The sequence below is a fragment of the Canis lupus genome, chromosome 22 (genome assembly GCF_011100685.1).
Source record: "Canis lupus familiaris isolate Mischka breed German Shepherd chromosome 22, alternate assembly UU_Cfam_GSD_1.0, whole genome shotgun sequence".
NCBI lineage: Eukaryota > Metazoa > Chordata > Mammalia > Carnivora > Canidae > Canis > Canis lupus.
In genome coordinates this window covers 48,188,366-48,211,865 of record NC_049243.1, presented here as the reverse complement: position 1 = coordinate 48,211,865, position 23,500 = coordinate 48,188,366, and the positions used below count along the sequence as shown (strand labels likewise).

Genomic DNA, 23,500 nt, shown 5'->3' with positions numbered 1-23,500 from the left:
AAAAAAGAAAACATTAAAAAATGTCAGCAACTCATTCAATTATAAAAATGTGCTGTGCTACCAAAAAATACATCTGTGGGCCATTGGTTTGCAACTGCTGCTCTGAGCTACCTTCCAGAATCTTCAAGTGCCTGAATTCCCACATTCTATGGCAGCCCCTATTTTCCCTCCAGGCATACTTGTCAAATACTATGTCTTTCCAAATTAGCAGCATTCTCAGCTCTCCACCAAGTACCACAGTCCTTGGATGGCCATATATGAACAAATTCTCACTAGTCTGCAAATGATGGATGGTTCCTCCCAAATATGTTGGACTAAATCATAGTGGGAGCCTCCTGGCAGGGGAGCCCAAGAAGCAGTATCTTATATGAATAACTGATACAGCAATGTAGGGTGTCAATGAGTGTCGGCTTTGCAGCCAGATGTTCATGCCTCCTGGCTCTCCACTTACAAGAGGAGTGATCCTGTCTAAGAGGGTTTGTCCCTCTAGACCTTAGTTTTCTTATCTTTTCTTACAGTCAGGATAATAATACCCGGCAGTGCCGTTGTGAGGCTGTTTTAATTTCTGTTTTATGCTCAAGGCTCATTTTTGTTCAGATTATGGGAATTCTGCAGTTGCAAGAGACAAGTCAAGCCCTCACTGTGTGGATTTTGTAGACATGGAAGGTTTTGGTTCAAGGGATCTGCCCAAGGTCTCAGCTGGCCAAATTGGGAATTTATTTGCAGTATTTATTTTTAATGATTATTTTTATGGCGCAATTGGCCATAATATCCCATCTTTCATCTGTGAGGCAATATGAACTAATTATTAAAGCAAGACTGTGACTCCTAAACCTATCAGATCAAAATATTGGGAACGGGGTGTGGGTACTTCCAGTCCTTTTGTTGCATGTAACAGTTACATAATCTCCTTTCTATGTAACAGTTATGTAATCTCCTTAAGCCTCAATTTGTCTTCAGGAAGCAGCAGTATCTGCTTTGCCCATTGGAGGAGTATTCTGGGTGTTAATGGTGTGACTTACTTCCCTAACTGTGAATGCAAACATGGTCTCATTTCTTTAAAGAATTAAAGCTTGACTGGCAGAAAAAAAACCCAAACAACCTTGACTGGCAGAAAGGTCAGTATCTCCTTCTCAGGAGATTGTCCCAGATTGTTCAGGAACTTGAGGGTTATGGAATCCTAAGGTGAGGAGGGGTAAGTGGTTAGGTATCAAAACTAAAGTTTAATCATTTTTTATTGCCATGGATCTTTGCTGTACATGGTCAGTGTCAGAGCCATGCTTTCCAGAAACTTTTTTTTCCTTAAAGATTTATTTATTTGGGGGGGGGGGCGGGGGCAGAGGGAGAGGCAGAGAGAATCTCAAGTAGACTCTGTACGGAGTGAGGAGGCTGATGCCAGATCATGACCTGAGCTGAAACCAAGAATCGGACATGCTTAACTGAATGAGTAGTCACTGGCCAACAAGCACATGAGAAAATGCTCTGCATCACTGGCCTCAGGGAAATACAAATGAAAACCACAATGAGATACCACCTCACACCAGTGAGAATGGGGAAAAGTAACAAGACAGGAAACAACAAATGTTGGAGAGGATGTGGAGAAAGGGGAACCCTCCTGCACTGTTGGTGGGAATGTGAGCTGGTGCAGCCACTCAGGAAAACTGTGTGGAGGTTCCTCAAAGAGTTAAAAATAGAGCTACCCTACAACCCAGCAACTGCACTGCTGGGGATTTACCCCAAAGATACAGATGCAGTGAAATGCCGGGACACCTGCACCCCGATGTTTATAGCAGCAATGGCCACAATAGCCAAACTGAAGGAGCCTCGGTGTCCATCGAAAGATGAATGGATAAAGAAGATGTGGTTTATGTATACAATGGAATATTCCTCAGCCATTAGAAACGACAAATACCCACCATTTGCCTGGACATGGATGGAACTGGAGGGTATTATGCTGAGTGAAGTTAGTCAATCGGAAAAGGACAAACATTGTATGGTCTCATTCATTTGGGAATATAAAAATTAGTGAAAGGGAATAAAGGAAAAGGAGAGAAAATGAGTGAAAATATCAGAGAGGGAGACAAAACATGAGAGACTCCTAACTCTGGGAAATGAACCGGGGGTAGTGGAAGGGGAAGTGGGCAGGGGTATGGGGTGACTGGGTGATGGGCACTGAAGGGGTCATTTGGCGGGATGAGCACTGGGTGTTATGCTAAATGTTGGCAAATTGAACTCCAATAAAAATTTTTTTTAAAAAAAGGAAAGAGAAGTAAATCTTAAACATCTTGATGAATACAAAGAGTTTCTCACTGGTTTCTCATGAAATCAAGACAATGGAAATTTCTTTACAAAACTCTTTATATTGAAAAACCAGTTAATGACTGACCTTCCTTCAGAGTATTAAAATTTAATCAGTTCACAAAGGAAACTCAAAAGGCCCAGATTATGGATATTATCACATGCTGACAGAAGCTCAATAAAATCTGTTCCATATATGACAGCAATCTTAAAAGTGTAGGTAGTGTCAACACTAATGACATGTGACACCTACCTTTCTAAACTATGGCTAAGAAAGAACAAATTTCTCTCTTTGTTAGAAGGAAGACTGAAATCTATTTTACTTGTTTATAGAACATATTAGAGGGTCGCCTGGGTGGCTCAGCGGTTGGGCTTCTGCCTTTGGGTCAGGGCATGATCCCGGGATCCGGGATTGAGTCTTGCATGAGGTGCCCTGCAAGGAGTCTGCTACTCCCCCTGCCTGTGTATCTGCCTCTCTCTGTGTCTGTTATGAATAATAAATAAATCTTAAAAAAAATGAATGAGTAGTCACTCAGGTGCCTCAGAAATTTTCCACAATTGAGGAATGGCTGCCTCCTCTGGGAAAACACAGCCCTTTGAACTCTTTAGCCTCACTTGCATTCACATGGTGGCCCTGGTCAGTGAGGATACCTGGTCTTGTACCTCCCACACTAGGGATGCTAGTGTGATGCTAAATGAGGTCTGTGCCAGTCACGTGGATTGCTGAGGTAGGCTGGCCTCTGCTTTGTTCAGGGGCTCGCAGGGACATAGGTCTTACTGCTTGGCTATTTCTACTTTTCTGGATGCAGTTTCAGGAGGCACCTGGTGAGCACCTGTAGGATTTCCTCCTCCTCCTTAGAGAGCTAAACACTTCAAATGCAGAGGGGCTGAGGCCTGCCCCTTGTGTGAACTCCAGGGCAATCTGCCTTCCACATGCTTCCCCTTACTTTAGAACCCCACTGGTGATTTCTTCCCCTAAAGTTGAAGCAGGTGACTTCTGGAACATGCTCTGACTAAGGAAAACAAAAAAACCCGATGCAAGTTAATGGGAAAAAGACAGTCTCTTCAACAGTTTGCACTGGGAAAACTGGAAAACTGGACAGCTACATGCAAGGTGATGAAATGGGACCACTTTCTTACACCATACACAAAAATAAGCTCAGAGAGGTTTAAAATGTGAGACCTGAGACCATAAAATTCCTAGAAGAAAACATAGGCAGTAATACCTTTGATATTAGCCATATAAACATTTTTCTAGATATGTCTCCTTTGGCAACGGAAACAAGAGCAAAATTAAACTACTGGGAATACATCAAAATAAAAAGCTTTTGCACAATATAGGAAGCAACCAACAAAACAAAAAGATAGCCCACTGAATGAGAGATGATATTTGCAAATGGTATCTCTGATAAGGGGTTAACATCCAAAACATACAAAGAACTTATACAACTCAACACCCAAATAACACCCCCCCAAATAACCCAGTTAAGAAATGAGCAGAAGACTTGAACAGACATTTTCCCAAAGAAGACATACAAATGGACAATAGACATGAAAAGATGCTCAATCACTCTCATCAGAGAAGTGCAAGGTAAAACCACAATGAGATATCACTTCACACCTGTCAGAATGACTAAAACAAAAAACGCATGAAACAACAAGTATTGGTGAGAATATGGAGAAAAAGGAATCCTTGTACAGTGTTGATGTGAATGCAAACTGGTGGAGCCACTGTGGAAAAAAATATGGAGGTTCCTCAAAGAATTTAAAATAGAATTACGATATGATCCATTAATTCCACTAGTGGGTATTCACCCAAAGAATATGAAAACACTAATTTGGAAAGATACATGCACCCCTATGTTTATTGCAGCAGTATTTACAATAGCCAAGTTGTGGAAGCAACCCAAGTGTCCATTGTTGGATGAATGGATAAAGAAGATGTGGTGTATATATACAATGGAATATTAGCATAAAAGAGAATGAAATCTTTCCATTTGCAACAACATGGATGGACCTGGAGGGTATAATGCTAAATGAAATAAGTCAGTCAGAGAAAGACAAATACCATATAGTTTCACTCATATGTGGAATTTAAGAAACAAAACAGATGAACAAAGAAACAGAGACAAACCAAAAGCAGACTCTTTAATTGTGGAGAACAAACAGATGGTTACCAGAAGGGAGGTGAGTGGGGGATGGGTGAAATAGGTGAAGAGGATTAAGAGTACACTTACCATGATGAACACTGAGTAATGCACAGAATTGTTGAATGACTGTATTGTACACCTGAAACCAATATAACGCTGTACGTTCACTATACTGGAATGAAAAAAACAAACAAAAAACCCCCACAAGTTAGATTTTCCTTGAGATGTCTTCATACATGTGAGCATCGTACTGTATTACAGTCTTCTTCTTTAATTTGCATTTATGCTATAAATCAAATCGATTGTGAAATAATCCAGTGATTAAATGGATTAAGGATCAAGTGAAATAAACTGGTGGCCACATGATCTTTAGCAAAAGCCTCTAGAAGTCTGGACCTTTCAGGAAACTCAAAAGGCTTTTTTTTTTTTTTTTTTTTTTTGGTGGATTGGGTGTAACTTTCATTTGCATATGAACTTGAGGTGCTGGCTCACCCTCCCAGTCTCTGGTAGCAGGAACTGGTTGCTGCAACTCTCAGCTGGCTTCCCCCTGAGACTTATGACTCAGGCAATCCGAAGCTGAGATGTCGGGCTCAGCCAGAGGTCAGAGACTAGAATTGTTTTACCGGAGTCAGCTGCCCACCTGCTGGTCTTTCCCTCCTCCGTATTACTGTTTCTCTCCTGAACTGGGGCCCCTGCTAGGATCCACAGAGCCAATGGCCCCACAGTAGATGATTATAAACAAGGAGGCTTATTTTTCTTTGTTTAGAATTCTAGCAAGACTGACTAGTTTTGTTATTTTTTTTTTTTTAACTACCGAAGCTCAGTTAAATCAAGCCCAAGGATTAAGTGAAAACATCAGCCAACAAGATCAATAAATCATTAACTTGAACAGACCTGAGAGGCCTGTTGGCTGGGTTGCTTTGCCACGTGATAGAAGGTTCAGCGACTTCTGAAGTGGAAGGAAAGTTGGTAATGATTTAACGGAGCGTGCATTCATTTATTTTCTCTGGTGCTCTGGGAGGGAAGGGCTGAGTGTGATGCTGTACCACCACCTAGTGATAAATATACGCACATCACCTACAACGTACCAATGTGCTCCAAGATGGCCAAGACATCCTCCGGATAAAAGGATGTACTTTGATGAAACCTCAGTGCAACAAATCATATTATTCCTCACTCATGGCCTTTGATAATTACTTCCAGGATTTCTGTGTCATGGCTGAGACACAAAAAGCTTTAGGATTTTGGGGCACTTTGGCATGTTGTTGGCCTAAACTATCACTCAAATATCACTGGCAACAGGTAATTGTTAGGAAGTGTCCCTGGCTCATGCTGCTGCGGCCACTGTAGGAGCTGGCTTCTCAGTGGCTCCCCAGAGGTGACCCATGATGCGAAGATCTAGTGTCCTCCAGGATGAAATTTGACCTGTGAGAAACAGGAGATTGGAAGGAGCTGGTGGATGAGTGATTCTCCCTGTCTTCTCCCTGATGGACTGTTCTGACACGCGGGGTCCATGCTGTGTCTAAAGATATCCTCCACAACAACCATAGTTTTGGTGGTGCTGTGGCCAGCTCAGTACTACACTACCTGATTTTTGCTTTTCATCCTTTCCATTCTCTTTCCTTTTTTCCTTCCTCCTTTTGGTCTTTGGGGATTGTTTCCTTCATCAGTGTGTTCATGTCTGAATTTTGCCTCAGGCTGTTTTCTCGGGCCCTTGAGCCAAGACAGTTCACATACCCATCTTGGAACCACTTACTGGGTCCAGATATCTAGGTGTCCATTCATATATAGGGATTAAGGTGCTGTGATTGATATGTCCACCAGGAACAGATGAAAAAGAGGGTGGAGGTCCCCAGAGGAAGGAGCAGAACAATAGGAAGGAGTGCCCCTTCGATGGAAATATACCTGCCACATGCCACTTCTCCATTCGTCTTACCACCTCCCTGGTGTTCGTGAAGTGGCTAAGCAATTTTTAAGTCATTAAAGACATATTGTCCTACCTTAAGCATGAAATCCAAGTTAATGTCACCACAGAGGGACCACCTGAAATCATGCGTCTTTGATGTGATACAGTATGAGGTGAATAGAAGCACCCATGAAATAGTCTCAACAAAAATCTTTGATTTAAATCCAATCAAGCTGTTAGATGTAACTTTCAAGTTACAGGAAATATAGGAGAAAGAGGAGCAAGTTAAACAATAGCACAAAGAAAACACTTTCTCATCTAGAATGTGGAATATTCTACAAGACAACTGGCCTGGTGTATTAGTCTCCTAGGGTTATAGTAACAAAGCACCACAAACGTGATGACTGAAATGACAGAAATTTATTGCCTCACAGTAAGTACTAATCTGATTTCAGAATTTTGTTAAAACAATTTATAGCAGAACCAATTTCAATTATGCATTTTGATACAATATGTTGTAGGAAGAATATTCAACTTATGACACAGAGGAGGTGTGAAATGTGTTCTATGAATAAATTGGAAACTTGTCTGTTTGATCTGAAGACAGATTGGGACATCTATCAATAACACTAGAGAAAAATTTTTCCCTGGTGTTGTAATCAAAGTTTCCTTTCCTTTTTTTTTTAATTAATGTTTTGATTTTCTAAAATTTAAATTTTTTTAGTTAACATACAGTGCAGTATTAGTTTCTGGAGTAAATTCAGGGATTCATCACTTACATACAATACCCAGTGCTCATCACTAGTGCCCTCCTGAATACCCATCGCCCATCTAGCCCATCCCCCAGCCACCTCCCTCAAATAAAGTTTTCTAATTTATATCGCCAGGATGTGGAGGCTGTCAATTCTGACAAGTATTTAAAAATCAGTATTTAATATAGAGTTTGAATTGAAATCCTGAAATGATTATGTTTTCAAATTTTTGAGAGTCATTAGGATTATGACAGTGTTAAAAATAGATCAAGGCATAATTTAAACATGTGTTGAAGGGAGATTAAATTTACATGTAGAATATTCTCAAAGACCAAAGCATCTTTGGATCCTGGTGCATAAATCACTTAGATCTCACTTCCACAGGCCTTTTTAATTTTCCAACAATTGAAAAGAAACTCATTATTTTCTTTAACATCATGTAATTACTGTGGAGTGGAATATAGTTGAACTAATAGCCCCTCAAAAACTTTGACAACAGGTATACATAAAGTTTATGAGTCTGGAAGTCACATTTCAAGTAGTGTTAATCACGATATTTGAATAAAAACACCCAGACAATTAAGACATCATTTGGTCTGCCTTTGCTTTGGAGTGCCTTACAAGAAAACTTTTGTCACAGCTTTATCTCATTACTCATACTTGGGTTAGGTTGACACAAAACACATCAATCATTTTCCTTCTCCAGATTCTTGTAGGATAGATGCTAAAGTCTACACCAGTCTTGGTGTATTTCAGAAACAGCAACTGCATTTGTCCAACTCTTGGGTAAGTTGTGTAGATTTCCTATAGACCACTTTTCTAGTACTCCCTGTAACCTCATATAGTACCAGGTATAAAGTCACTCACTTACGTCAGAAACATTTATTGGGCACCAGTGGAGCAGAACATTATCTGAAATCTCAGGGAGCTCAGAGTTCAATGGAAAAGACAGACAAATGAACTTGCAATGGCAGCCCAGTTTCAAGAGTGTTCCACTGTATAAAACTATTGGCAAACAACTAGTGTTTGGTTTCAAGGCTTAAAACTTCTCCAAGCTTCAGTTTTGCCATCTGTAACATGGGAATAATTACCACCTCATAGAACATGGATGAACCTGTAGATTGTGATCATCCACTGTTTCTGAATTTATCTTACAGTTTGGTTACATGGAAACACTGAATCAATCAATCATTACCTATTACTGTCTTTCTGATATTTTTAAATTCTTAGTGTAGGAATTTGATTAGTTCAATGAGTCAGGTGGCCAGTTCTGCTCCATAATCTGTGGCTATTTCTGTGTAATGTGGCTGTTAGAAGCTCACCCCTATGACCTGGGGGATTAAAAGCAAATCCAAACCCTGCCTACTACACTTACATAAATATTTTGTTGTGATTAGTAGTAAAATGCAAATCACTTTATATGTTGTATTGAATTAATAGTTTATTTTTGTATTGTCAACGGCATGGCTATTATCCTGCAGGGTTCAATGAACCTTTTTGATATTAAGAAAATGTTTTTGAATTTGAAAAATCTAGACACTCCTGTTCTAGGGAAGAGGCATGAGAAGACACAACCGTTCTGGAGTTGAGTTGCACAGCAATGTGAATGTGACATTACTGAACTATATACTTAAAAATAGTTAAAATGGTAAATATTATGTGTATTCTATCACTATAAAAAATCTAAAAAAAATTGAGAAAACACAGACCCCAGTAGACTCACTGAAACATTTCAAATTCAGTAAGGTTTCTTATTCAACAGCCACAGTCATTAACAAACAGGCATTAATAAATGCCATCAGTCCAAACAAAACATGGTTCCAGCAAACTATATATATATATATATATATATATATATATATATATATATATATATATATTTAACTTATATCTGCAGATTAAAGAAAATAAGAACAGGAACATGCCCTTGTACATAGTATTAAACCCATAAAGAAGGAGACCACCCAAGACATTTAAAGTATAGAGTACAAGAAATTATTCGTTAGCATTGGCAGAGCATTTCCACAAGGAACAATTTTTAGAAAATTCATTCATTTTATAATTAACAATAGACACCTAACAGTTGCCAGGTACTAGGCTAGGAATGGGATACAGCAGTAAATAAGATGGTCAGGATTCCTGTCCCCATTGAATTTATACTATAGCAAAGGTGACCATTAGACCAGAAATTACCATTCCATGTTCTGGTAGCTGTGGGAACACACAGGAGAGATTCTGGGGCTTCCTGGAGGAAGTGACTCATAATCCCAGATATGGAGAATAAGTAAAAGTTGGACAAAGAGGTGGCAAAAAGAGTGATTTGGGCAGAGGGAATATGGTGCTCAGACACCTAGGCTGAGAAGGAAGATGGTGAATTCAGAGAACTGAAGGAAATCTAAAGTGTTTGGGGAGTGAGATTTGACATTAGTCTGGATGTTTTCAGGGTTGAGACCTGCAGAGTGGTTGATGTGGAACAAAAGCAAAGGATTTAGGAGGTTGGTGAGAGACGCTCTGAAGTGAAGAACCATGACATGGAAGTTGAACTGGATAGGAAGAGAGGATCCCAGAGGTGAGGAGCTGGAGAATTGACCAGTAACAAAGGATTTGTTGAAAAATGGGAAATTAAGGGCAGGTCCCAAAGACATAAAGCTGCAAAATGGGAAGCAGAACCGATTCTATTGATTCAAGAATGAGATTTGAAAGCCAACAGACCTGGCCTGAACCCTGCCCTTTATCATAAATTCAACCTCATTTTCCTTATCTGTACGAAAGGGTTATTATAATACCTATCTATTTGTAGGGTTATTACAAAGTAAACATTTTTGAATGCTTATAACCAACTTTATAAACCACTGACCTGTAGGAGCCATCAATGCATATGAAACACTAACTGCTGTCATCTCAGCTCTGTAAGGGATGGCTCAGTCCTGAGTACAGAGGGAGAATATTCTTGTAGATGGCAAGAAGGAAGGGAAGCTTCTAGTCTGCCTTTTTTATACTGTTCTTCACAGCATCCAGATAGTGCCTGCACATAGTATATGTTCAATAGAAATTTGTAATGAATTAATGACTGAATAACACATAAGTGGTTGAAATCAGTACACTTTTTTTTTTAAAGAACATTTTGGAAAAACATAGCTTAGAAATGTTAATACTCTTTGATTTAATTTATGGGATCCTATATAAATATGTCTAAATATGTAAAAAGCTTAAAGCACAAAGATGGTTATTGTAGTGCCAATGATAATACTGAAAAACTGGAAATAACTGAAATGCTTAGAAACAGGTAATAGATGACATAAGCTTTGGCAAATGTATTTTAGAGGATGCAAAATGAACACAACTAATTTATTTGTGATGCATATATACTATAATGGAAGGTGCTTAAGAAACAGTGCTAAGTGAAAAAGGCAGATTTAATTGTGGTATTATAACACAACGGAGGGATCCCTGGGTGGCGCAGCGGTTTGGCGCCTGCCTTTGGCCCAGGGCGCGATCCTGGAGACCCGGGATCGAATCCCACATTGGGCTCCCGGTGCATGGAGCCTGCTTCTCCCTCTGCCTATGTCTCTGCCCCCCTCTCTCTCTCTCTGTGACTATCATAAATAAATAAAAATTAAAAAAAAAAATTATAACACAACGGAAATATATGATATTCCCTGGAGCATAAATATCTATGCATAGAAAAATGTTAGAAAATATACCAAAATATTGATGGTTAAGTTTTTCTTCTTTACTTTTCTCTTTTTCTTTTTTTGTTAGGTTCAAAATTATATAATTTCTCTGTATGAAACTGTGCAACTAGCTTCATGTAAATGAGAAACATGCTCATCAAATGAGAAAGAGGATCTGGAAAGATGTCATCTACTTTAGTGGCTGCAGCAGTGGGAAGTGTTGTTGAAGACAGAGAGGGAGAAGAAAGGGAAAAGGAAATGAGAGTGGGAAGGGAAGAAGAAAACTAGAGAAAAGGTCCAAAGGATGGTAGTGAGGATATGGAGTGTCCTTGCTTTCTGATTCTGGTGACATGCTCCTTAACACAGCCAGAAGGACAATTATATGGAGAAGATGCTGCTGTCCTGGCAGATGTCAAGAACACTGTTAGTTGCATTTCCCTCTTGGTTACGTGGTGTTGAGGTGTCAAGAGCTGGATTGGTCGTAACCCATGTGGCCATACCCCACAAGAATGTGACAGTCTTCCTTTTCCTACAAATTTCCCAATATCAACAGAATCAATAATTTCTGAATGTCCTGTATATTCTGTGTTTTGTAAATGCAAAGATCACATGGAATAGAGGATGGGAATTGAAATAGCATGGAAGGATTAAGGGATAATTTAATTTAATTTAATTATTTTATTTTACTTTTTTAAAAAAAAATTTATTTATTCATTCATGAGAGACATAGAGAGAGAGAGGCAGAGACACAGGCCGAGGGAGAAGTAAGTTCCCTGACAGGAGCCTGATGTGGGACTCAATCCTGGATCCCGGGATCACGCCCTGGGCCAAAAGGCAGACACTCAACTGCTGAGCCACCTAGATGTCCCATTAAGGAATAATTTTAATTCAAGTCCTTCAAGTCACAGTTGAGAAAATTTGAGAACTGGAGAAGTAAAATGATGGTACAAGGTGACATTGAATGTTTGCAGCAAATCTGGGTTGATTCTCCATGTATACTTTTGACAAGCTGGTCCTTGTTCTGCTCTATTCTTGGATATCTGCTGGCTGACTTCTTAAAGCTACTCAGAAAGTATCTCTTCTAGGGGACCTCAAATTTGTGCTGAACCTCTGAGAGTGGTCAGAATGGAGGCTGAGTGCAAGAGCAATGCAGAAAAGGTAAAGGGCGTCTCCCTTTCCACCCTTCCAGGGGAGTCAATATTCCTTACTTTGATAATGATGATGGCGGCTAATCCTCATGGAGAATTTACTAAGTGCCAGGGTTTATTTTAAATGTTTTTATATATTAACTTCTTAATTCTCTTAACATTCTTATGAAGTAAGAACAATTATTATCCTCACTTTTGCAGATGTGGACACTGAGACACAGAGAAGTGGGGGAAATTAAGTGGCTGAAGTCATTTTGCTAAAGGGAAACATAGTAAGAATTTGAGCCAGAGTCAGATCAAGAGTCCATGCTCCTAACTACTGCTCTATTTAAGACACACACACACACACACACACACACACACACACACACACACACAAATTAAGGAAGCAGTGACAGAGAGAAAGGAGAGAAAACAGAGGGGACAGAAGGATGAGAAGGAGAGGGAATTGAGAAAGAAAAGAGAGATGGAAGCTTACTAGAGATGTGTACACTGGGAAATACATGTCTGCTTGCAGAGATCAGCTGGTCTAGATAAAGCTGTTCTTTGGCCAAACTTCTTGGCAAACACATTTTTTGCAGAAAAATGACCCCAAGACTTTATACTTACAATGACTTCTTTATACCCCAAATTCTTGGTAATGTGTTATGATGTCATCAGGATTTAGGACCATTAATCCTTAAGACCAGAACCTATGACTCCTGGAAGTCTTGCCAAGACCATGGAATTGGTGGGTTTCCAATCTCTTCCTGTTCTGTGTGTTGGAGTCCAGGCAGATGGAAGAGTGGGAGTGGGTAAAAGGCATGGTAAGAGAGGGGGAGGCTTTATATTTATTGGGTTTCTTTGCAAATTCTTATGATTTATAGCCAAAAAGGTTTATTTTAAAACTTCTTGATGAATAAACAATCCTTTATAGGATGATTTTTGGTAAAATTTTCTTTACTTTTAACTTTGTTATATTTCTATTATAAATTTCATCTGGTCCCTGAAAAAGTAAGAGGCCTACATAATATTAAAAATAAAAGCTGAAAAAAAAAAGAAAAGAGGATACACATTCAATTAACTATTTGTTTAGCTAATCTAATGTGGTAACAACAATGGCTTGACTGCTTTTTGGACATAGCTGATCTTAGAACTAACTAGTTATACCCACAATAAAGCTATGATCTGATATTCTCTTCCCCTAAACTGATTCTTTTGTTTTTTAAGTGCATAGATCAATGCTCAGAATGTACAGTGTAGCATTTTCAATCCAGACAGTCTGGTGGGAAAACTGATGGGGATTCTCAAACCATTAGTTTCTGGCTAGGATTGCCTTCTCAAAAATTTAAAATAGGTAATGTCTCTTTTATCTTGTTTGTCCTGAACTGTCAAGTTTTCTTCCCCACTTTTTATCAGAATTTGTTAGCTGCATCATTCTGAAAAATTTTTTAGCAAGTCAAACCCACCAATATATTAAAGGGATAATGTGGCATGACAAAGTGGGGTTTCTCCCGGGACTGTAATGTTGATTTCACATTTGAAGATCAATTTACCATATTAATAGAATAAAAAGAATATGGGGAATCTGTGTGTCTTCTCAATTTTGCTGTGAACCTAAAATTCCTCTTAAAAATAAGTCTATTAAAAAAGGAATAATATCATCATCTTAATAGGTAGAGAAAAGGCATATGACAAGATGCAATTTTTATTTATGATGAAAAGCTCTCAGAAACTAGGAATTGAAGGAAATTTTTCAACCTGATAGAGGACATGATAAAAAACCTATAGTTAACATAATGCTTAATGGTGAAAGAATGAATGCTTTCCCCCTCAGATGAGGAACGTGGCAATGAGGTCCTCTCTCACCATATTTATTCAGCATTGTATTGGAGGGTCTCTGGAGTAAAACAAGGCAAGGAAAAGAGATAAAAGGTCAACATATGGGAAAGGAAGAGATAAAATCATATTTTATTCAAACACTGGAAATTTCAGAGTTGGCAAGGATTTGGAGCAACTGAAACTCCTACATTGCTGGTGGGATGCAAAATGGTACCACCATTTGGAAAACAGGCCATTATACAAATACCAACCACATAAGCCATAATTCCATTCCTGGAAATTTAGCTAAGAAATCAAAGTTAGTGTCTGCACAAAGACTTATACACATACATTTGCAGCAGCATTATTTGTTAAAGCCTAATACTAGGGCAGCCCCAGTGGCGCAGCGGTTTAGTGCCGCCTGCAGCCCAGGGCATGATCCTGGAGACCCTGGATTGAGTCCCATGTCAAGCTCTCTGCATGGAGCCTGCTTCTCCCTCTGCCTGTGTCTCTGCCTCTCTCTCTCTATCTATGAATAAATAAATAAAATCTTAAAAAAAAGCCTAATACTAGAAATAATCCAAATATCCATGAAAAGGTGAATGGATCAACAGATGGTGGCATATCCCTATAATGGAACAGTACTTATCAATAAAGGGCAAAAAAATATTGATACCGGGAAGAATTCCAAGATCACCAGGCTGAAGGAAAAATCCAGACAGGAGTACATACTGTATGACTTCATTTTTATAGGATCTTAGAAAATGCCAACCAATCTATAATGACAGAAAGCAGGGCAGTAGTTGTCTGGAGATTAGAAGGGGAACAGAAGACAAGAGACAGATAGATTTCCAAAGGGGCACTGTGACACTTTTGGGGATAATGAACTATTCATTATTTGATTGGGGTGATGGTTTTTGGTGTGTGCATATGCGGAAATGCATGGACTTGCACGGTCTATTGAACATACACAGGTTACGCTGTGTCAATTACATCCCAGTAGAGCTGCTATGAAATTAGCAAGCATGAAGCAGAAGGTGGAGGAAGCTATTTGGGGGCCTTCCCTGATGCTCCTGGAATTTCATCAAGTAGACTGTTACCTGCACTGCCTATATCCAAATTTGACCCTATTTTGGTGTAGGAAAAGAGCTAATTATAACCCATGTTTCCTGTTTAGGAGGCTTCTGCACATGTAATGTATTTATTTCAAATGGACCAACTGTTTCTCTGTTACCTTGCTGTTCCTGTTCCTGGTCCCCAAGAAAGAACTGGAAATAACCGTGGAGCTAAGTTCCTTGTTCCAAGTACCAGGGAATCAGGTGTGAGGCAGCTTAAAGAGCTCTTATTTTTAATCTTATTTCTCCCCAAAATGAAATATATAACCTGTGTGGATGCTTCAGAACACTGAGAATGAGCACAGATGGTAAATCAAATTTAGGGAGGAGGGATGTTCTATGTAACTCCTAAATGCCAACTTTGAAAACTAGATGGCTCCCCTAATGTATTTTAGATTGGAGTTAAAAATAGGGCTCCTTATCAGAGTTATTAAGAAAGATGACAATCATTTTTCAAACAACAGACAGTTGCATCTCTGTGGGCTCTAGCTGATGAAGAAAAGGAAAAATGCAGTGCAGACTGAATAAAGCACTTTTAGAGACCGCAATTTTCAGGTATGTTTTCTGCTTTGGGGCTAATACACACCACGTGGGGCCACCCTATTGAGCTATTTTGATAAATGGATTCAGGAATACATTATATAAACTGGACATGTATTATTTTGAAAAAGAAATAGTGTTTTTAAAAACTAATTTGAAAACGTTCTTGACACTTGGTGTTAGAGGGTTGCAGAATATGACCCCCCAAAATATGCCTGGAGGAGCTTAGGACATGCCTCCCAGAACATGCCACTCTGGTCTAGTGATTATTCTGAGCTGTAGACTCTTGATAAACAGCAGGGGGAGGCTTCAGCTCCTCTAAACAGAGCTCAGTTGTCATAGATGGGCTCTCTGGGAGTTTCCTCAACCAGGGAAGACTGACTTTTGTCACAGGAAAGCAGACTAAAGGTCCACCCCCACCCAGACAGACTTTGTCACAAACTACCATAACTCCCATCTGTTCTTCTAAAGTCCCATTTATCTTCCCTAAAAATCATTTCCTTTCCCCGAAGGGGCCTACATCCCCACCCCTTTCCGTATTAAGATTGTATTTAAGCCTGAATTCTAAGCCACCTTGAGGAGTTAATTCATTCCCCCCCCCCCCCCTCGCTCTCTCTCATACTTATATGATGTTAAGTGTTAATAAACTTCTGTTTCTTTTTCTTTTGTTAATCTGTCTTTTATTATGGAATCTCAAATAAGAACTTAGAATGGTAGAGGGAGAATTATTTTCCTCCCCCTACAGTGTGATAATACTATTAACAGCAGTAAAAGCCCAACTGACCAACCTTAACTCGGGGTGAACCCCTAAGGGTGTTTTGGAAGCAGGAGTATGGTGCTGAATTTTCTGAGGGGCCGGACATATGCATTGGTTGAAAGGTCAGAGAAATTTATGAAGAAGAAAAAAATGCCGGCTCTGGAATTAGTCGTTCTCAAAAACTCCTAGATGTGGGAATTTACCTCATTTTTCTCTTCTGTAAAATGGTTATTCAGTGAATGTTAGTTTGTCCTGCTAATGAGCAGACTTTATTCTCTTTGTGTAAGAAGGAAAATTTATATCTAATATTTCCATAGTACCTTATAGTTTGGAAAACATTTTCACATTTATAAGTGATTTGTAAGCTTTTTTTTTTTTGAAAGTAATGGATTTTCTCTTGAAATGAATCACTACATGGATGCACAAGATGCAATAAAGTATAAAAGTGGGTTTGCTCTGGTTGAATAATGGGCAAAGTTTCAACGTTTACAAAGCCCCCTCCCATTCCTACACCTTCTTTCCCTCTATATGGGGACTTCTCTATGCAGCAGTTGAAAAACCTCTGCTATTCATTTTATCATTTGATCAAATACAGGACTTAGATGGACATGGATATGATGGAGAATCTTAGAAGCCAAAGGATTCTGTGTACACTAAAATCACATATTTATTTCCTTAGGGGCTTTTTTTCCCCCCTAAAATACAGTGTAGTCTGATTGCAGGGAAGGTACTATGCTGATGGGCTAAGGGATATTTTCTTCAGCTTAGTCTGTCTGTCCACTGAGGAGTTTGCACTTCTCTGTTTCCATTTCCCTGACTCCGAAATGGTTATATTAATTAATAGCAACCTCCCTTCTGTTTTCAAGGATGCTAAGAAAGGGATCCAAGTTCATTGAATGAATCATTATGCAAAGCCAGGGAGAAATAATGAACCAATTTGGAAATGGATATGGGTAAAGAATTTTGCTTTTATCTTAGACAAACCAACATTTTCCATGATGCCAATTTTAATATAAATCTTGTCTAATGACTAATAGCCAAAAATCTTGGCTAGTGACTAATAAAATTGAGTTATTCTACTTTTTGGATTGCAAAAAAGGGCAATTGCCAGTGGAGTGGCCCACAGGGGATTCTTCTGAAGTAAATGAGCTCTTGTTTTCCAAGTAGGGGGAATAATGCTCCCCCTCTCAAGCCATGTGGGATGGTCTTCCTGGAATATGGTCTCAGCTCACACTTCCTTATCCCCTGCTCCACAGGGATGAGCAGATCTTGTACAAGCTATGATATTCAGAGCCACATGAAGCCTACAGGTTGCTATGCTATGAGAAGTAAGTTATTCGTATGGCAGGCCTTTGGTGATTTGGCCCTTGATGTCTATTCCCATTAATGGGAAGATTCAATTCAGATTTTCGGGCCTGGTTTGTTAGATTTTGACTGGGTGCTGAATCTAACTGTGAGATGGGCTACAGAGAAAACTTGTTTTCTAGTCTCTGATTGTCCAGAAGATGGATGAGTCAGTCCTACAGGTCTCAACCTCCTTCCTTCTGTTGCCTACTTTTAGTCACCAAAGAGAGAAAGAGAAGAAGCACAGAAAAGTCTGTCTGGGTTGGCAGCTCCAGCAGAAGACATGGTGCGAGAGGGAGGTGGTGGAACGTTTTGGTTTTAGAGAATTTCTGGCTTAAGCAGTGATTTCAAGTATCTAGTTTTTTTTCTACACATTTCCAATTCTTGAAAGAAAGGTAATCAGTTACTCAGCCAGGACCATGAATCCCAAACTTTCAGATTGTTATGGATCAAGAGACTTCCAAAAAAACTTTCGGGTTCAACAGAGGCTTGCTGGCCTTCTATTTAACCAAATGAGGTTAAAAAAATGACCTTTGTCTTCTGCCATTTCATTAACAAACTGACATTTAACTATCCTTACCTCTCCCCATGTGGAGAGAGGATTTAATCTACAACAAAAGGCAATCTTTTACATTTAAAATTTGGCTTTGTGGAAATACTCATTACATGATCTTTGTTTTTATTGTTGTGTCATGTAATTGTAAGAACCTTGCCACAGATCAGCACTTGGGAATGCTAGTGCCAGAGAACCCTGGAATGCTAGGGCAGAGTCCTTAGGAGTCTATTTCTTGCAGCATCAATGATCCCATTAGGGAAAACAGTTTCAAGGGCTTTGAAGTGACTAACTATGAAGTGATTGAGACTTTAGACCTTCCGTGTGTTTGGTGGTGTTCTTGGTGATTGGGCTATTAGAGATAGGAGGAAGGCAGAGGACACAATTTCCCTCCCTAATCATTGCCTAATGAGTACTGGTACAAAAGGATATTTTGTCTCTCATTCTGTTTAGTATCACTCATATGACACCTTGTTGAAGTGTCATACCTAACAAAAGAGTATCAAAGACCTCAGTAGGAAATCAGGACCACCTGTTCGGTCACTTTGAGATTATTGTATTTTGGCGGGAAAGATAGGGTCCTCCCTACCAAAGATCAGTGTCAGTGGCCAGATTGGCATCAGTAGACATGGGATTAGGGTTGCCTTCATGACAGTAATATAATTCAGTGATATAATTCAGACAGACTCAAGGTAAGGTCAGGCCATGCTGGGCAAATAGGAGGTTGGGAGGCAGCTAGGGTTGCAGGGCAAAGGCACCAGAGGTTGTGAGGGGGTTTTAGTGACCATTAAAAGAACAGTGACCTCACTGCCCAGAGAAGGAAGAAGCTTTGGAAAGCTCCATTTCCAGGATTCCTTTGGTTGGACCACAGGATCAAAGGCATTAAGAAAATAGTAAACTTTCTTCTTTAAGAGTAGTTTTAGGTTACAGAGAGATAACTCAGAAATTATGGAGTTCTCTTAAAACACATCCCTCTAATCAACATTTTCCCCTCTTAATAATATCTTGCATTGGCCTGTGCTATAGTCTGAAAGTTGGTGGCCCCTGGAATTCATATGTTGAAAACCTAATGCCCAAGGTGATGGTAGTAGGAGATAGAGCCTATAAAAGGTGAATGGTCATGAGGGGCTGAATGAAATGAGTGCCCTTATGAAAGAGGCTCCAGAGAAATCCATTCTCCTTTTGGCCATGGGAAGAGACAACCAGAAGCCAGCAACCAGAAAGGGCCCTCACTTGGCCATGGTGACACACTGATCTTAGACTTTCAGCCTCCAGAACCTTGTGCAATGATTTTCTGTTGTTTATAAACCACCCAGTCTGGGATATTTTGTTAAGCTGGAACTGACTGAGACAATGTAGTTCATTTATTACAGTTGATAAACAAGTACTTACACATTATCAATAACTAAAGTCTATAGTTTACATTAGAGTCCACTTTTTGTACTGTAGGGCTTTCTGGGTTTCAACCACTGTGTAATGAGATGTATCCATCATTAACACATCACACAGACTAATAGATTCCCTGCTCTATAAAATCCCCTGTGACTTACTGACACACTACTCACTTCCTCTCCCCTGAACTCTGGGCAACCACTGATCTTTTTACTATCTTTCTAGTTTTGTCTCTTCCAGAATGTCACGTAGTTGGAATCAGAGCTTATAAGCTTTCAGAATGACTTCTTTCATTTAGCCATATGCATTTAAGCTCCCTCCATGTTTTTCTTGCCTTGTTGGCCCCTACTTTCCTTCTTTAAATTATTTTTTAACTCTGGTAAAATATATATAACATAAAGGTTACCATTTTAGTCATTTTTAAGGGTTTGCTTTAGTAGTATTAAGTACATTCACATGGCTGTGCAACCATCACCACCATCTACCTCCACTTTCTTATTTTGAAAAAAAGTTATTTTGCATTATAACTCCCTAATCCCCATTCCTCACCAGTCCCCCGAGAAACACCATTCTGCTTTCTCTCTCTGTTAATATGACTACTTTATGTGCCACATAAAGATGGAACCACAGAGTATTTGTCTTTTTGTGTAGTTCACTTAACCTGATGTCCTCAAGGTTCATCCATGTTGTAGCACATATCAGGATGTCCTTCGTTTTTAAGACTGAATAATATTCTATTGCATGTATACCACGTTTTATTTGAATGTTTAAGTATCCATGGATACTTAGGCTCTATTCTTGGGTGATCTCTATTCTTTGGCTAATGTGAAAAATGCTGCTATGAATATGCATGTGCAAATACCTCCTTAAGATCCTGATGCTGGGCCATATTGTAGTTTTATTTTGAATTAATTACTTTTTTTTTTTTTTTTTTTTTTAGAGAGAGAGAGAGAGAGAGCATACATGTGAGAGCTTGGAGGGGAAAGAGGCAGAAGGAGAAGGAGAGACAGAATCTTAAGCAGGCTCCATGCTTAGTGCAGAGCCCAACGCAGGGCTTGATCTCATGACCCTGAGATCATGACCTGAGCCAGAATCAAGAGTTGGACTTTTCACTTGATCTTAGCCAAAAGGCCGAGAAGTGATAAGAGTTAGACTTTTAACTGACTGAACCATCCAGGCGCCCCTATTTTTAATTTTTGAACAACTACCACGCTGCTTTCCATAGTTACTGTGCCACTTTATTACACATCCTCCGGCAGTACCCAAAAGTTTCAATTTTTCCACATCTTTACAAACACTTGTTATTTTCTGTTAAAAAAATTTATTTTTAAATACTAGCCATCCTAATGGGTGTGATAGCATAATGGTACCTCATTATTGTTGATAGCTCATTTCTTTTTATCTCTTGAATAATATTTCATTGTGTATAGATGTATCATAGTTTGTTTATCCATTCACCTACTGCTTGGTTGCTTCCAAGTTTTGGTAACTATGAATAAGGCTGCTATAAACATTTGTGTGCAGGTGTTAGTATGGACATACGTTTTAAATTCATTTAGATAAATACCAAGGAGCAGGATTGCTGGAACATATGGTCAGACTATGTTTAGCTTCATAAGAACCCCCCCCCTCCAACTATCTTCCAAAGTGGCTTTGCCATTTTGCATTTCCAACAAAGATTATTTTTTGCATTCATTAGTATTGTTACCCATATCCCTTGACTGTCCTGCTCTTGGCTGATGTGTTCTGGGAGGGAAAAGCTGCAGATGGATCACTGACAACCAGCAGAATCTTATTTTTATGCTCCTTCAATATAACCTTCAATCAACTAGCCCTCTGGAGAGTGAATTTGGACTGAACTGAGGCAAAAACTGCTTGGCTTTGGGTTCTGGCCGCCAGAATTCATTTTCTATAGAGATTAAAATATATTAAGGAAATCAGAATTTGAACACTCCCCAAAATAAAACTCACAATTATGGACCAAAGGTATGAATCAGTTAAGTGCTAATATTCTTTTCTACTACACTTTCTATGCTATTAATATTTGGATATATTTCAATGTTCGTGACCTTTTGTTTCACAGAAATTTATTTATTTTTCATATTAGGGAAGGTGGTAAAGGACTCTTTCTGAAAGTTTGAGTCTGGAATTCAGAATTTAAAAATATCAGCCTCTTTGAGAATATTCAGAATTGTTTCTATAAGTAGAATTTCTAAATTAAAATGATTTATACTAGATACAATTGCAACAGAAATGAATACATAAGTGAACACCAAAAGACCTATAAGAGAGAGTTCTCAGATGACTATGTGTAATAATCCAAAATAAGCAGCAGTCCTAATGTCTGCTAATGGTAGAATGGATAAATCAGATGTGGTCTCTTCATACAATGGAATCCTATGTGGCAAAAGGGATGATGGAACTGCAAATACATAATGTAAATGGATACCATTCTGTTTTAATTACTATAGCTTCATACTATACATATCTTCCAGGACAAATCTACCCTCATTTTTCTTCTTTATGTATGAAAGTATAGAGTAGATAGTTACTATCTTAGTATATTTTATTCATTGATACTCATTCACTCTGGCCGTGTGTGTGTGTGTGTGTGTGTGTGTGTGTGTGTTTATGATAAACATGACTTATTTTCTGATGTTGGGGATATAAAGGAATTTAACACAAAATACCAGCTCTGGTGGACTTTATATTCCTGAGCAGAAAAGATACATTGTTATGAAGAGTAAAGAACTAACTGCTAACTGCATGTGTTAAATCACACAAAACATTGTGTGATTTTGCTTTGTTAAAGCAAAACAATGGTAAGAAAGATGTATTATAAGGCAATGACCTTTTGTCAAAGCATTAAATACAATGAGTTTGAAATAAAAACCCCTATGAACTGGAATGCGCTGGTCTGGCATCTTGGATAATGATGAATTTGAAAAATAGGTTGGGTGGAGAGTTCTAGAATTTGAGGGCTTTGTGCAATATCATTTATATTCATACGTTAATAAGGGGACCAAATTAGTAAAAGTATAAGCTGAAAAGTGGGGAATAATATTTGAGAGATGTATTGGTACTAGATTACTTAAAGTTTTTATTGTTCATTGAATTACTTTTCTTTTTTGTCCTTAAGATTTATTCATTTATTTGAGAGAGAGAGAGAGAGAGAGCGAGAGAGAGAGAGAGCACGAGTGAGTAGGGGGAGTGGTGGAGGGGAGGGAGAGAGAGAATCCTCAGGCAGACTTCCTGCTGAGCACAGAGCCTGATGGAGGGCTCCATTCTAGGACCCCGAGATCATGACCTGAGTCAAAATCAAGAGCTAACTGCTCAACCAACTGAGCCACCAGGCACCCCCACTGAATTAGTTTTCTATTAGTGCTGTAAGAGTGTCACAAACTTAGTGCCTTAAAACAACACAGATTTATTGCTTCATTGTTCTGGAGGTCAGAAGTCCAAAATGAGTCTCACTGGGCTAGCATCATAGCAGTGCTGGATCAAATTCTGGAGGGTTTAGGAGAGAATCCATTTTCTTCCCTTTTCCAGCTTCTAGAAGTTTCTCACATTTTCTGATTATGGCTCCTGACATCATCAAAGCCAGCAATGTCTTCTCACATCACTCACTCTGACACTGACTTTTTTGTCTCCCTCTTCAACATTTAATGATCCCACTGGGATCATCCAGGATAATTTCCTTATTTTTAGGTCAGTCGATTAACAGCTTTAATTCCATCTGAAACCTTAATTCTTCCTTGCCATGTTGGTGGTTAGTTTGATGTGTCAATTTGGCCTGGGTATAGTACCTTGTTATTCAATTAAAATCCTGTTCTAGGTGTTACTTTGAAGATATTTTGTAGATGTGGTTAACATCTAGAATCAGTTGATCTTAAGGTGATTACCTTCAATAATTTTCATGGGCCTTATCCAATCAGTTGAAAGATTGGAGGCAAACAGTTTTCCCTGAAGAAGATCGGAGGCAAACAGTTTTCCCTGAAGAAGAGGAAGGAAATTCTGTGGCAAGACTGGAGTATTTCTGCCTGAGAGTTTGGATTTGCTACCCTTGAAAAC

At 39.0% G+C, this 23,500-nt stretch overlaps 1 long non-coding RNA gene across 1 annotated transcript in view; it reads left to right on the top strand.

Annotated features, from left to right (window-relative positions):
• LOC111091693 overlaps positions 1-11,325 on the top strand; it is an 84,836-nt gene extending 73,511 nt beyond the window's left edge. Inside the window, exons 2-3 of the long non-coding RNA XR_005376511.1 lie at positions 9,550-9,675; positions 10,869-11,325. This is a non-coding gene — a long non-coding RNA (uncharacterized LOC111091693). The remainder of the gene's footprint in view (positions 1-9,549; positions 9,676-10,868) is intronic.
• Positions 11,326-23,500: the final 12,175 nt, after the last annotated feature.